At 33.6% G+C, this 16,004-nt stretch overlaps 1 pseudogene; it reads right to left on the bottom strand.

The window, feature by feature from the left end:
• Positions 1 to 1,504: 1,504 nt before the first annotated feature.
• Positions 1,505 to 1,925, bottom strand: LOC119511897 (annotated as a pseudogene).
• Positions 1,926 to 16,004: the final 14,079 nt, after the last annotated feature.

Raw genomic sequence — 16,004 nt, 5'->3', positions numbered from 1 at the left:
GTTATATTAAGATAGTCATAATTTGCAGGTGTCTTGAGTATCTCTTATTGGATTTCTCCCTTCAAATTCCTTCCCATTCTACACAGAACATTTTTGACTCTTAGTATTAATCCTGTAGAATTAAAAAAAAGGTTCTACATTTCATATATTTTGAATTAAAATGAACAAAGAAATAAAATTCTATAGGATCATTTTTTTCCTATTTAAATACTGCTATTTTCTACTAAACTTATTTCAAATTTAGTGAATTATGTATGTTCTGAAGATGTCCATGTACACCAGTTTTTGTGGAATTTCCAATTTTATTACAAAGCTTCCTCCCCATCTACAGTTGTGTCCTATGTATTTTCACTTCAACTTGCTTAAACAACAGAAGGATGTTGGCACATTTTAAAGTTAGCATTATAGCACATCTTATGGTTATAAAAAGAGGCTGAAATAAACATGGCAACCTAGCATTTGGTTGCTTACTTACTGATAACCCCATATACAGATTATCTAGGCTCCTTATTTTTGATTTCTCATTAGTGTTGACTGATTTGACACAATATGCATCTCCCAGTGGATGATCAAGGGAAAACAAATGTATCCCATTTTACCCAATTTAGCTTTCAACCTTCTGGGGAAAGCACTAGCTGAAGTTAAAGAGGAAAGCTATTAATTAAAATAAACTTACGAAATAAGTTACCTGTGAATTTCATTTACTCACATTATGGCTGGCCCCTCCTTATGGCAGTTAACTGAAAACAGTCCAGATCATTATTTGCAGCTATATTAGGTCATTTTCAAACCTCCAATTACATTCTTCATTAATTTCATTATCTCCACTATTATGGTTTCATACTATACATTCTACATTGTTCACATTTCCCATTTCCATAATCCAAATACCCAAATAAATTCTATCCCTTCCCTTATAGACTCTAAAACAGGATTATTGGAATGCTTTTAGTTCTATGTGAAGACAGCAATATTTACAATATTTAGCTTTTGTGACACCTATAAACATTGTGGAAATTGTTTGCAGAGTAACTAATGAAAGAAGAATATAGACTTGTAAATATTGACTGTATACTTGTGTATCTCTTTTAGCATAAGGATTTGGTGCTCTACAAATATTTCCTCACCTCCACCATGACCAACCATCATGATGCAATAATTTAAATCCTTATGCCATTAAAATAATATTATGAAATATTACCATCAGTTTTTAACTATATACACAAATAATTAATTGGCAATATCTAGTTTCAAATTAGATCCCTGGAATATGGCAAAATAAAGGCTGGTTATTTTTGTCTTAAACATAATTATTAAAATCATGTGTTCAAAGAGTAGCAGATAATTGAACATTCTCAGTGCTCCATTTTGAAATGATACTTGCCTCTTAGTTTCTTGAAAAAGAAGTTTTGAAAGTTATATATATGGGTTTCATTTAAATTATGCAGCCATCTTTTATTATTATTATCCCAGATCTTTTTTAATGAAGATCTCTGCCATCAAATTAAGTGTGGTATTTCACAACTATAGGAAAGAAAATTACTAGCAAAATAACAACAACAAAACCATGATAGCTTTTATTTGAATCAGTGCCATGATATTTGTATTCAAAGCTGTTTGGATCTTTTGCTAAAAGTAGTTGTGTTATACAATAAGCTTTCTGATTTTCCCTGTATTTCATATAGTCTCTCTCCTCTTTCAATTACCTTTGTAAAAAATTCTTGCATGTCCTCAATAACTCCATTCACTTGATTCTGAACATGCTTAATTTTATTATTTATATGTCCAAATCTTGGTCCAGAATTTCCCCTTAGGAAAAAATCCTCCTCTCTATCCCAATCATCATCCAAACTATTTCTCCTCTCAATTTGCCCAGAACCAGTGACATCATCATCATTGATGTGGCACTTGAACTTGGGAAGCATATTACTCTTTTGCTTTCCAGCAGAATTAGTATTCACCACCCATGGCTTCTGGGAACTCTGGGCAGCTCTCCAGGGCAGATAGCACTGAGTAGACAGGATAAGGGGCTGGAAGAAGGAGAGGGAGTGATAGTGGGGGCCCACTTGGCATTGGTTTCTTCACCATAGCTGTGCTCCAGGCTCATTAAGCAGATCCTATATTACCTTTTAAGAGTTTTACAGTTTTAACTTTTGTATTTAGGTCCTTCACACATTTTGAGTTGATTTTGGAGTATCCTGTGAGATGGGGGTCTACCTTCATTTTTCTGCATATGGATATCCAGTTTCTCTTGAAGAGGTCATTCATTACCTACTGCATGTATTTACCTTCTTTGTCAATTTGTCATAGATGTGTGGGTCTATTTCTGCATTTTAAATTCTGTTCCATTGTTATATTTGTCTATCTTTAAGCCTGTACCACACTGTTTTGATTACTGTTGATTTGTAAAACAATTTGAAATCAGGAAGTGTGAGTCCTCCAACCCTGTTATTCTTTTTCAAAATCAATAGTGCTATTCATTGCCCCATGCAGTTCCAAATGAATTTGAGAATCAGCTTCCAAATTTCTGCAAAAACAAACAAACAAACAAACAAAAACAAAAAACAAACAAAAAACCCATAAAAGGCTGCTGGAAATTTGATAGGGATTGCATTGAATTTGTATATTACTTTGAGTAATATTGACATATTATCAATGTTAACTGTTCCAATCCATGAGCCTGATATATCTTCCCATTTATTTAGTTCTTCTTTCTGTAGTGTTTTGTAGTTTTCAGCATAGTCTTCTGTATCCTTATATACATTTTTCCTAGATATTTTATTCTTTTAGATGTTATTGTTAATGGAATTTTTCCCTTTAATCTACTCTGTGGAATTTCTCTGCTGGTGTGTGAGAATAAATAGTTTTGCATGTTGTCCTTGTAGCACACAACTTTGCTGAATTTGTTTGTTAGCACAAATGATTTTCTTGTGGATTCCTTTGGATTTTGTATATATAAAATCATACTTCTCTAAACAGACATACTTAAACTTTTCTTTTCCAATTTCAATAGCTTTAATTTATTTTCCTTGCCTAGTGGTTCTTAGAATATATTTTTAAAATACTAAATAATTATATTGGAAATACTAAATTCACAGTGGCAATAAAACAATTTGGCAGTTTGAACATATTATTAAATGTATTGAACCAAAAAATAAAAATCTTAGAAAACTCACAAAAATATATAATAAATACAGTAAAGTTAAATTATTTTCAAGTTCAAAGACAAAATGCAAAATTTGAAAATAAAAAATCATGAAAAAATGCAACAAATGTCAAGTAATTGATAAATGTAGACATTTTCTGATAATGGTATAATTAAAATCTATAACAAAAACTTCAAAGAAACTTGTTAAGGGCTTGGAAATGTGAAAATACAATGCTAAATATTTCATACTTTGAGAAGGAAATTATAATTTACTAAGACTTTAGAGATGAATATTTTAAAATTAAACTGCTAGAGATAAGAATAAAAATTAATCAAATAAAAAAGATTAGATGGGATCAACATCATTAAAATATAGTTCTTATTAAATATTAACAATGTAAATATATCTCTAGTAGAAATGATCCAATTAGAGAAAATAAAGACAATACTGGCATGTGCACACACACACACATGCACACACACAAATCAAAAGTAAATGGCTATAAAATTTCAAAGAGTATTTTCTTAAACATCATAGAATTTGCTCAACAAATTTGCTAAAGATCTTAAAACCAAATAAATGGATAGAATTTTTCTAAAATTAAAAAAATACAAAATGTAATCAAGAGGAAATGGAAAACAAAAATGAACCAATCACTTTTAAAATTATTCAATAGATAATCAAACTATCCCACACTAGCAGACATGAGGTTCAGATGATTTTGCAATATGTTCTTACCAGAAATGAAAGGTAGAAAAAAAATTCCTACCATATGTTTTAGGAGAATAGAAAATGAAAATATCTTTGTCTATTGCATTTTTATGTTTGTGAGTACAGTTTCCTATTTTTGAGAATTTTTATGGTCTTACCTCTTGGTTTTATATGTAAATGATCCATGCTGAAATAATTTTTGTGGTTAGGTTTAAGTTTTATTTGTTTTATGGATATTTAGTTTTTTCTTTCTCTGTTGAATTGACATGGAACATCATAATTCAATTCAATATATTATATCATATTAATAAATTATCAAAGTGAAATCATATAAAGTAAAAAAAGAGTCCATGAAAATTTAACTCACCTCATTATTTAAAAAATAGTCATTAGCCAAGTACAAAGAGAAATAAACTTGCTTAACACAATAAAAAGGAGATTATATATAATATATATATACACACAAAACATATATATGTATGTGTATATATAATTTAAGACAACATTATATGAAATTTGGACATTGATTTCAAGGCAAATATAATCATAAGTATAAATTTGGTTTTAATCTTTTATTTAACACTGCATTTCAGTACTAAATAATGCTATGAGACAGTAAAAATAAATATGATATACAACCATTGTAAATAAGTGAAAATCCTCCAAATTGTGAAGATATGATTATCTACATAGAGAAAGTAATAAAATATATAGGAAATCCATTAAAGCATTACAAACTCATCTAATTATTTGGATCCAACCATAAAATGTTAGCTCAATATCAGTCCTACACACTAGAAAATATTTGGCACTTTATAAACACCATTGATAGAAGAGGAAACAAAAACTAAATAGATATTTTAGAGATACTTCCCTTTAGTAATGATAGAAGATATACAAATTAGATATCTATAGATTTGCATAAGAACATGCATGCACTACATTTCTTGTATGGCTTGTGGGAAGGTGCAAAATGCCTATTAACAGGGAGATTGTTAAATATATTATGATGGAAATTTAACAATGGAATACAGTTCAGCAATTCAAATGAATTACATACAACTGCATCTCTCCATATCTATTCACATTAAATAAATATACAAAAGTGCAAGCTTCATTATACTATATATAGCATATCTTATGCTGAAGTTTCAAAAATGTTTCATTAATATTAAGTAATCTTTGTAGATTTATATATATTTAACCAAAAATTTCACATGCATTTTTTTTTCAATCATGCTAAATTGCAGCAAATTGAATGGGAGAGTTTTCTCTAAGGGAATTTGGTGCCAAGCATCTAGGGATTCTACTCATTTCCCCACACCAGTATAATTCAGAACCAATCCACCATGGGTGCATTTTACACAGAAAGTGAGAGAATGGATGCTAAAAGTATGCAGCAGAGAAAGTGGCCTGCTTTGACTTCCTTTATTTTGGTTCCTACCAGCCACTGTCAATGGAGACAGAAGACATGTGAACTCCACTTCCCCCATTCAAATCACAGAAGTGGAGCTCCAACTGGCAGAACAGCTTATACATGTGGGGACCAAGTAAAAAGGAGAATCTGGGAAATCATGTTTGTAGTTTTCTGACTTGGGTAACAGAATGCAGTCTGAATAAGAAAACAGTATTCATTATACATAGAGATTGACTACTAAAGAATTTATTATTCTTTTGATTACTGCTGGAGTAGTAGAAGGAGGAAGAACTAACTGTGGGACTAAGAAAAGCATCAAAGGCTTTACTTGTGTCTGTATGTCAGATTTTTAAGGAATAGTGTTAGGAAAAACATTGTATAATTTTGAATAAGATAATCTTAAATGTTAGGTATTATTATATCATTGCTAATTTTGTCTGCATATTTGAAGTATTTCAAGATAGACTAAGCATTTATTCTTTATGGTTGCAATTTTGCACACCATATAATCTTTCCAAAGTGCAAAATAAATGGCCCACAGTGTCATCACATAGTTGTATATTCATCACCACAATTAATTTTAGAACATTTTCATTACTCCTCCCAAATATCATAAGAATAAAAAAATAGAAATTAAAATTAAAAAGAGCAATCAAAACATTCCATAACCCATTCCCACCCTATTATTTATATACATATATTTTGGTCTTTATTTTATTACTCTTCTGCCCACATGCTATACCCAGGGAGGATCAGTCACAAGTTTTTCACATTCAGTCACACAATAAATGATATATAGTTAAACAATAATCATTGAGAATCAAGGCTACTGCATTATAATTCAACAGTTTCAGGTATTTCCTTCCAGCTATTCTAACACACTAGGAAGTAAAAAGGAATATCTACATAATGCATAAAAATAACCTTCAGAATGACCTCTTGAATCTATTTGAAATCTCTTAGCTATTGAAACTTTATCTTTCATTTCTTTTTCTCCTTTTGTTGAAGGAGGCATTCTCAATCCCATGATTCTAGGTCCAGGCTCATCCCTGGGAGTCATGTCCCATGTTGCCAGGGTGATACAGGCCCCTGGGTGTCATTTCCCATATAGGGGGTGGTTAGAGTAAATTTTCCAAGTTATCTTAGAGATATAGGCCACATCTGAGCCAAAAAGAGGTTTTCTGTGGTGACTCTTAGGCATAGTTATAAGTAAGCTTAGCTTTGCCTTTGGAGAGATAAGTTTCATAAGCACAAACCACTAGATCAAGGGCTTGACTTATTATACTGGGAGTAACTAGTGCTTAAAGGAATAGCAGGAATTCCCAGGTTGGAAAGTTTAACAGTTCCACAATTTTCCCCAGTCCCTCAAGGGGACTTTACAAATATTTCAAATTTTCTTCCCCAAATAATCTGGGATGTATCTGGGATATTAATTTAGCCTGTAGAGAATAGCAAGAAATCCTTCTCTATTCTAGATCCCTTGTAGTTACTTTTTAAAAATAAACTGACAAGAAAGCTTAAATTAGATGTGTCCCCCAAAATGCCATGTTCTTTAATGCAATCTTGTGGGATCAGACATATTAGTGTTGATTAGGTTGGAGTCATTGGATTAAGTTGTTTCCATGGAGATGTGACCCACTCAACAGGAGGTTATAACTCTGATTGGATTACTTCCATTGAGGTGTGACCCTGCCCATTCAGCTTGGGTCTTAAATAACTAGAGCCCTATAAGTGCTCAGACAGAAGGAGCTTAGTGCTGCAGCCAAGAAAGACATTTTGGAGTTGGCCACTGAAAGCAGATTTTTGCTGACACTTAAGGGATGCTATCCCAGTGTGTTCTCTGGAGAAGCTAAGAGAAAAAATCACCCTAAGAGCAACATTTTGAAAAGCACACAGGAGCTGAACACAACTGGGGATCAGCAGATGCTATCCATGTGCTTTCCCAGCTAACAGAGGTTTTCTGGGCACCACTGGCCTTCCTTCAGTGAACATATACTCATATTGATGCCTTAGCTTGGACACTTTTATGGCCTTAGGATTATAAATTTATAGCCAAACAAATCCCATTTATAAAGGCCAATCCATTTCTGGTATTTTGCATAAGAGCAGCATTAGCAAACAAGAAAAGTGTGCTAGAGAAAATGTAAATTTATTATCAAATAAATCTCTTTTTCTTTGGTGTCAAACTGAAGTTGGAGTTTTAAGTACAGTCAAAATCATCCTTTATCTTATATTATAATTTACCTTAGTCCTAACCAAGTCTGTTTCATTCATCTCTCTAACTGTAGTCTGATATCTTTTTAAGCTTAACAGTTGCTGTATGGAGTAATACTCCCTTACAAAGTACTGAACTCTTAACTCTGAGTCTTGGATGTCACATAGATACCCAAATTCACACAGAAGTAAGAGGAGGTTATACACAAAGAGCACAGCATCTCAGAAGTTAGAAATAAGAGTTATAACTCAAGAATAGATAAGACTGCTGTAAGAATTTACAATCTAGGAAACTTTACAATAAGTCTTATTGAATATTCTGAACTGCTAAATCATTGATCATCCAATTTCTGCCCCCATTCTATTCCCAGATAACCTATGCTCTAAAATTCAATTGTCAGCATTTTCTCATTATACTTAGTTTATATTAGTGAGGGCTGACAATATTTTTCCCTTCATTTTTGGCTTATTTCACTAAAAATAATGTCTTCAAGATTCATTGACCTAGTTGCATGGCTCACAACTTCAGTTCTTTTTGCAGCTGCTCAATATTCTGTTGTATTTGTACACCACAGTTTATCCCTCCATTCATTCACTGATATATCCTTAGGCCACCTCCATCCATTGCAAATCATGAATAGTGCCACCATAAACATTAATATGAAAATGTCTACTTGGGTCCCTGCTTTCAGTTTTTCCAAGTATACATCACATAATTTAGTTGCAGGATCATATGGCAGCCCACCCCCCCAGCCTCCTGTGGAACCACCAGTGTCCTCCAGAGGGGCTTGCTGTTCTACTTTCCAACAAACAGGACATAGCTATGCCCTCTTACCACAACTTTGCCAGCATATGTACCTTTCTGCTTATTTTATGAGCAATTTTATTCAACAATCTATCCTATGTGAATCAATGAATCCTGGTATAATCACATAGTAATGCATTCACTGCTACAATCCATATGAGAACATTTCCATGTCTTCCACAATAGAAGAAGAGGAAAAGATAAAAAACAAACAATAAAAAAAATAAAAAGCAAAAAAAGAGAGACAACCACATCAAGAATCCCATATCGCTACATTATATTCCCATCTAATAATTTACTTTGATACATTGCCTTTGTTGCAACTAATGGAAGAGTATTTCACCATTCTGTTAACTATAGACCCTAGTTTTCCTGTATATCATCCCATTTTGAACACCTTACCATGGTGTCATTCATTTGTTCCCTGTCATGTAAAAACTTTCTTAAATTTGACATTTAATCACCATCATTGTCTATTATAGGTTTTACTAAGCTATATAGCCCAGGCTTTATTCTCTACCTATTCTTCTGGTGTCATACATGCCCCTAGCCTTCCTTTTTCAAGTATACCCACACTCAGCTTTTTTCATTAAACTTACATTATTATGCCATCATCAGCAAGTATTGCACTATCCATTGCAAGATTGTTCCAATCAATCCTCATGAATATTCTGTACTCCTTACCATAAAATGCCCAATCTGCTCCCTATTTCTATTTCCTGTTAAACTATATTCTTAAGTTTAGCATGCAGAGTTTGCTTATTATAGTTAGTTCTTTTTTGTGAGACTCTATACTATCTGTCTTTTTGTTTCTGGCTAATTTCACTCAACAAATAGTCCTCAAAGTCCATCCTCATTATTATATGTGTCATAACATTATTCCTTCTTACAGTTGTGTAATATTCCATTGTATGTATGTATCACAGGATGAGTGTATGTACCACTCATCCACTGGATGGATATTAGGGCTGTTTCCATCTCTTGGCAACCATGAAAAATACCACTATAAACATGGGTGTACAAATGTCCATTAGTATCCCTGCAATCTGTTCCTCTAATTATATACCTAATAATGGGATTGTTGGAACCTATGGTAATTCTATAATTAGCTTCCTGAGGAACTGCCAAACCGACTTCCAAAGTGGAACATTGGGTATTCCCATCAACACTGAATAAGTATACCTCTTTCTCCAATTCTCTCCAGCACTTGTAGTTTTATATTTTATTGAAAACGGTCATTCTAGTAGGTGTGAGATATTATCTCATTGTAGTTTTGATTTGCATCTCCATAATAGCTAGTGAAGTTGAGCATCTTTCCATATGTTTTTGAGCCATTTGTAAAGTGTTAGCCCATGTCTTTTGCCCATTTTTAAACTGGGTGCTTTGTTTTTTTGTTGTTGAGTTGTATGATCTCTTTATATATTCTGGATATTAAACCCTTATCTGATATTTGGTCTCCAAATATTGCCCCCATTTCATGGGCTGCCTTTTTACTTTCATGACAATGTCTTCTGATGCACAAATTGTTCAATTGTGAGGAGATCCCATTTGTTGTGCATTGGTTGTATGGTCTAGAAAACCACCTCCGATCACCAAAATTTAAAAATATTTCCCTACATTTTCTTCTAATACCTTTATGACATTAACACTAATGTTTAGGTCAGGCTTGGTGAATAGATATTTATGATTGTTATGTCTTCTTGATGGATATCCCTTTTATTAATACATACTGTTCTTATTTGCCTCTTTCATTTTACCATTGATGTCTAATTTGTCTGATATAAGTATAGCTACCCCTGCTTTATTCTGGTTTTCTTTCTACCTGTTTTTGTCATTGAATCTTATGTGAGTCTCTTTCACACAAAATACAGATTAGTCCTCTTTTCCATCCATCCATCCAATCTATGCCTTTTGACTTAATTCATTAACATTTAATGTTTAATTCATTAACATTTAATGTTTTTTTCTGTAATGGCAGTACTTTTTAAAATATTTTGTCTTTTGTATTTTTATCTGTCTTATCTTATTTTTTCTTTCTTTTTACTCTGTTGTTTATCCTTTATTCTATCTTCATTTCTACATTCTTTTCCAGACCTCTCTCTCCTTTTTTCTTATTTGTCTGGAGAACTCCCTTTAGTAATTCTTTCAGAGCAAGCCCACTTTTCAATAACTCTCTCAGTGTCTGTTTATCTGAAAATATTTTAAACACTCCCTCATTTTTGAAGGACAGTTTTGCCAGTTATAGAATTCTTGTTTGGCAGTTTTTTTTCTCTTACAGTGTTTTAAACATATCACACCACTGCCTTTTCACCTCCATGGTTTCTGTTGAGAAGTCCACACTTAGTATTATCGAGCTTCCCTTGTATGTGATGGAATAGTTTTCCCTTGCTGCTTTTAGAATTCCCTCCTTGCCTTTGAACTCTGACAATATGATTAGTATGTTTCTTTGAATAGGTCTATTTAGAACTTTTCTGTTTGGGGTATGCTGCACTTTTTGGATCTGTAATTTTATATCTTGCATAAGAGTTGGGAAATTTTCATTGATTATTCCTTCCGTTATTCTTTTTACCCCTTTTCCCTTCTCTTCTTCTTCTGGGACATCCATAACATGCATATTCATATGGTTCATGTTGTCATTCAGTTACATGAGACCATGGTCATATTTTTCCATTCTTTTCCCCATTGGTTCTTTCATTTGTAGGGTCTCAGATATCCTGTTTTCTAGTTCACTAATCCTTTCTTCCCTCTCTTCAAATCTGCTGTTATATCACTCTATTGTGTTTTTCATCTCTTCTTTTGTGCCTTTCATTCTGATAAGTTCTGTCATTTGATTTTTCAAGCTTTCAACTTCTTCTATATGGATACCTTGTGCTTTCCTTATATCCTTCATCTCATTTGCTACATTTTCCTTTAACTCATTGACTTCATTTAGAAGATTTGCTTGAATAGCTTTAATTAGCTGTTTCAACTCCTGTGTCACAGTTGAGGTGTTAGTTTGTTCCTTTGAATGGACCATACCTTCATTCTTCCTGGTGTCTTTCATGACTTTTTGCTGGTGTCAAGGCATATGATTTTTTGAGTGTCCTCAGGCATTGAGGTTAGGCACTGGACACCACAGCAAAATTTCTGTGTGTGGGTGAAACAGTCTGCTGGCTTCCAGCAGTGCTCTGTTTTTCTTCTACCAGCAGGACCTGGGTTTGTTTTAGGGCAGGGCTATAACAGTGGATTCATCCATATTTTCAAACCAAAACAGGGACAGATTACCATACAGCAATCTAGACCAGCTCCAGTGGGATAGAAATAGCCTATGAAGGGCACTTTTATTCCCTTGTCAATGTTTGGTAAATTGATCAACCACAGAAGGAATTTGCCTTAGTGTTCAGGCTGCCTTTGAATGAGCAGGCTGAAACTGTGGGTTTCCTGTGCCCTCATTTTGCTGACCAAAATTTGTATCAATGTAGGACTATTTCCCTCAATTTATTTGTGGCAGAGGACACCCACAGATGAACCATTTTTCAGCCATCCCTCAGGCAAGGAAACTGCTGCCCCCTGCTGTTTTACTCAGGGGTGGGGAAAGGGGTTTTGGACCCAGGGTTGTAAAAACATTCTCTGTCCATGTTCTCTCAGACTTTTGTCTCTCACTGATCTGGGCCTTGAAATGTCCTTCCCTGTCCCCTGGGTCTCCAGATGGTGTGTGTCTGTCTAACAGCTATGAGAGATTTTATATTTTGTCTCCACAGTGTAATGAATTCCAGCTGCTGTGGGTGATTGAGTGAGGGGTAGGGAAGAGGACCTGATGGTCTGCAACAGGATTTTCCTACCTGATACTTATCCCTGTCTTCAATTCAACATTTATAGGACATTCTCCAATCTGTTTTCCTCCTAATTCTGAAAAATTCAGAATTGTCCTTTATATTTCATTGATTTTCTGGGGAGAAATTTTCAGTACCATGTTGATGACATCACCACAGCATTTACTCTTTTTATGAAAGTATTATGACTTTGAAAAATATCATTTGTGTCTAATTGAATACTGGAAAGGCAGTGTAAAATTAAGTTGAGGAAAATCATTTAGTTGGATCCTGAATAGTCTTTAAATCCAAAAGGAATATCTCTTCATGGATACATAATGGCCTGTTATAAAGTGTAGTGATGAAATAAATTGTCAGAGTATTCCTAGAGGTGATATATCTAACATATGTTTCATTAATATGAAATAGATATCTTACAATTAAAATATCATATTTGCATTTTAAAATGGATATTTGTTCGTTTTATTCAATACTCAAAAACTGGTCTAATATCTTCTGCATCTGAATTTGAGTTAATACAATTTGACTATATTCCTTTTTCTTTCGACAGCAGGAGACAGTGTTTCACAGATAAAAGCTTATCATATAACTAGTAATCATTTTGCACCAATAAAAAATGGGTTACAGTTAACTGGTTTGATGTGCAGTTTAGGGGTCATGTTTACTTCTCTGAGATTCACTTCTCTGCCAGGCATCACCCATGGTGAGCACACAATTTTGTCTCCTTTGAGTTTGCTAATAAAGATCCTTACTGATCTCTGAGAATTTCCCTCAATCCCCTTACTAGATTAATGAGCCAGTTAATTCCAACTTCCAAGGGGACTTAAGTTTTAACCCATGTTAATTGGAAAGTTATTTAATAATGCTCTCTGGGTGATCTGCATTGTCACAATTCATTGAAAGTTTTCTGCCCCAATCCCAGATGCGTCCTTTAATAATTGCATAAACACTGCTCTTCCAATTAACATCCTTTCCCCCACACTTAGACCAGAGACACATAGTTGCCAGTAGTTAGTGCTTTTTTCTCTTCCTTAGTGCACATCCTATCCCCTTTGGTGTAGAATTATATAGGCTTCCAGGTGGTTAAAAGTTCAACAGCCCTTCAACTTACTTCTACAAATTTCATTAAACATATATTGAATAATAGAAGAAAACACAAATTCCCTTAAAATATTTCATAAGGTATTTAAATTAAAATAAACTTAATTGTAAATTCAGCAAGCCCATTGGTGATTTGGATTATGTGGCAAACTCTCAAACATAAAAAGTTAGGGGCAGTGGAGCCTTATTCCTTGTTTCTCTTTGTTTAATATGCAAGCATTTAAAGAAAGTAAAAAAAGAACTCAGCCAATCATTATACTCAGTTACTATATTTTAAACAAAAATTTGGTGTTCTTGGACTCTTTCATTTCTGAGATCAATTTCCTCATATGATTTAATATACTTTATTAATTTTCAATGATGGATTTCCTATAAATCATTGTAGAGCAATGTGGATTTTTGTAAATAATGAGTATATTTATCCAAGGACTCAGAATCTCAACATACCAGTTTTCATTCTCCATAATCCCCCATTTGATGGCCTTCCTTGGAGAAATATATACAGGGTCAGTGACAGGCAAAAAAAATCCTTTTTAAAAACATCATTCTTTTGGTTTCTCTCCAACCCCCAATTTAGTTGCTTAAATATCTGGACCAGATGCTAGCCATGTGCACTCCCTCTTTGCCCATTTCTGACTAAATTCAAAGAAGAGCTCAGTTCTCATGCATATCTCTGAGGGTCCAACTTGCAAGATAATTATTATTCCTTATAACTAAAAATGGAGATTAATTTGTTAAATTTACCTTTGTATTCAGGAGACTAGTTATTGATGCAAACACAGCTCAATAGAGCCTAATGTCATACTTGCATTATATTCCTTTTGTCTTGGCTTCCCTTTTCATTTGGGACAATAAATATCATTGAAGATGCTTAGCATACCTGTGTATGCAATATAGAAATGAGGAATTAATAGACGAGATCACATGTATAATTTCTTTTCTTTTCTATTTCCCAGGAGGACTCTGCTACAGGAACATTATATGGGTTTGCAAAAAATGGTCACATGAAGCTATTAGTGGAACTTTGTTGTGGCCAACTTTGAAATTACTTCTCTGCTGGTGCTCCTTCCTTCCCTGCCTTGCTCTTTTCTACTTTACTCCTGCTCACTTATATGGTTCTCTCTAATAAAGTAGTAGTGCCCAAGTCTTTTCCTCAAACTTTGCTTTCTGGAAATTTTAAGACAAGTGGATATGTTAGGAAGAATTGTCCTGAAAGAAGACTCTGAAGATGAGACATGGTTATTGATGTAAAGTTGGGTAGATAAACCTGGTATGCAGAGAACTTACCTTGTGCTTAAACTAGATAAGAATTAGATGAAATGGGATAAATTGGGATATGTTGTAGCTGTAGCAATTTAATGGGATGGGGCAATGAAAATTATAAGGGTTTCTTATTAATCTGGGTCTTGTTAAGAATCATCAAAGATTGAAAGGAGGAAACTATTAATTTAAATCAGCCAACTTCTAAGTAAATTCTAGACATTTTCAAGAAAAAAATAAACAGAGGTCCTGCAGCAGCTGTTGAAAGACACTTATATTCAGTCACAAAGGAGAATAAGTCAAAATTGTGTTCAGGAGTTAATTGTGAGCGTGGCATTGGAAGATGATTCATGTTCCCATCAGGTCCCTTGTATCAAAATCAGGGTGCTGACAAGAAAAAAGTAGGACCCTAGACCTACATCAGTATCATTTTGATGGTGAGAGCAAATCTTAAAATCCTAAAAAAACACCAAAATTTTCTAAACCTTCAGAGACATTAAAGGCAGCCATCTCATTTCCAAAGGAGAAGGGTCTCCCTTTCCCTGTGATTTATGCAATAGCTTACTTGAGGCAGATATCATAAAGAAAGATAACCGTTCAGAAATCTCCCTGTATTTTCCCTTATTGATCCAGGCTGTAATTGGGATCAGTCCTCAGCAAACTTCAGAAGAGAGTGGTGCATTATAAAATTCACTCAGTGATCAATCTTGAGACATTAGGATTTCAAAGAAAGAAAGCTTTTATTGCAATGCTTAAAGCAAGAACAGGAGGTGGAAACCTCAGATCCTTCTTCCTGAACTGCAGAAACTTTGACAGTTTTGTAGCATTCAGACAAATGCAGGCAAGTTTAGGATAATGAGTATAATGGGTCTAGATGACAAAGCTAGAGATATTCTAATTATTGGGCATGCACATATTGTTTACATGCTTAATCATAGAATATATGGAAGAATATAGCAAACCTAATTTAACAATGGATGTGATTTTAGTAATATATTAAGGTATATGTCACATATAGGTTAAGGTTTAAACTACAACACATATCAGGTGGAAAAATTCTGCTTTGAAATAGCTTTTCCTAGTAAGATAGGTAGGAATTGAGGTAGGTTAGCTCTGGGCTGACCCAGGTTTCTTAACTTATAAACATTAAGGGGCTGTTTACATGATCACAAGACTATATTAACAAGACAAGGGATATAGATAGAGCCAGTCATGAGTTATGAGGCCTTATTACAAGTCAAGGATTACACAATTACACAATAAGTTGTCATCAAAACATTAAAGCATCTGGGTCACATTTCAGTGAGTTATAGCAGTTGCAGTTATTTGCATTGGGCTACTTCAAAAGTTAACAGATGTCAACAATATAGTTCAGTGGTTTACAATGATTATAAATTTTGCCTTTTGACTATATCAAAAGTTAACATATATCTGTGTTACAGTTCAGCCATTTTCAGTGTCTTAGCTCTTTTGCACTATATTGGAGAGTAAGAAAACATTTATACCAATAAAAATTCAATGTCTATGATAATTTG

Source organism: Choloepus didactylus, chromosome 16, assembly GCF_015220235.1.
Source record: "Choloepus didactylus isolate mChoDid1 chromosome 16, mChoDid1.pri, whole genome shotgun sequence".
In the NCBI taxonomy this organism is placed as follows: domain Eukaryota; kingdom Metazoa; phylum Chordata; class Mammalia; order Pilosa; family Megalonychidae; genus Choloepus; species Choloepus didactylus.
This window is presented reverse-complemented; position numbering and strand designations above follow the sequence as displayed.